Source organism: Arachis ipaensis, chromosome B09 (genome assembly GCF_000816755.2).
Source record: "Arachis ipaensis cultivar K30076 chromosome B09, Araip1.1, whole genome shotgun sequence".
Classification (NCBI taxonomy): Eukaryota; Viridiplantae; Streptophyta; class Magnoliopsida; order Fabales; family Fabaceae; genus Arachis; species Arachis ipaensis.
Window position 1 is genome coordinate 110,532,008 of NC_029793.2, and position 474 is coordinate 110,532,481.

The 474-nt window shown below is 33.1% G+C and overlaps 1 long non-coding RNA gene across 1 annotated transcript in view; it reads left to right on the plus strand.

The window, feature by feature from the left end:
- The window catches only part of LOC107616766, a 614-nt gene continuing 356 nt past the window's right edge, over positions 217 to 474 (plus strand). The window contains exon 1 of the long non-coding RNA XR_002354342.1: positions 217 to 377. This is a non-coding gene — a long non-coding RNA (uncharacterized LOC107616766). The remainder of the gene's footprint in view (positions 378 to 474) is intronic.

Sequence of the window (474 nt, forward strand, 5' to 3'; positions counted from 1 at the left end):
TTTTTCTAGGTTTAGGGTAATCAATTTTTATTCTAGTCTAGTCTAGTCTTTATCATTTAAATTTGGAGGAAGAGATTACTCATTATTGTTAGTTAAGTTCTTATCAACAACTAAAGCTATTTGAAAGGTTAAGAAATACATTCAGACTGACTTCTTAATAACATAAATTATATATCTAATAGGATTGGATAAAGTTAGAGGATGGTCAAGCTAAGTTGCAATCCCGATTAGAACAAGAAGAAGAAGCTAAAGCTGCTTTGTTAGGAAGAATTCAACGGCTGGCTAAACTGATTTTGGTCTCCACAAAAGCATCACATTCAACCAGATTTCCTAACAGGCCTGGTCCTCGTAGAAGACATTCCTTTGGAGAAGAGGAGGTATTTCTAGTTTTTGTTGGTTATCCCTGTTGTTTATCAGATGCAATAACACCAGGATCTTATACTCTGTTTACATATTTTCTCAACTTATAAAAAA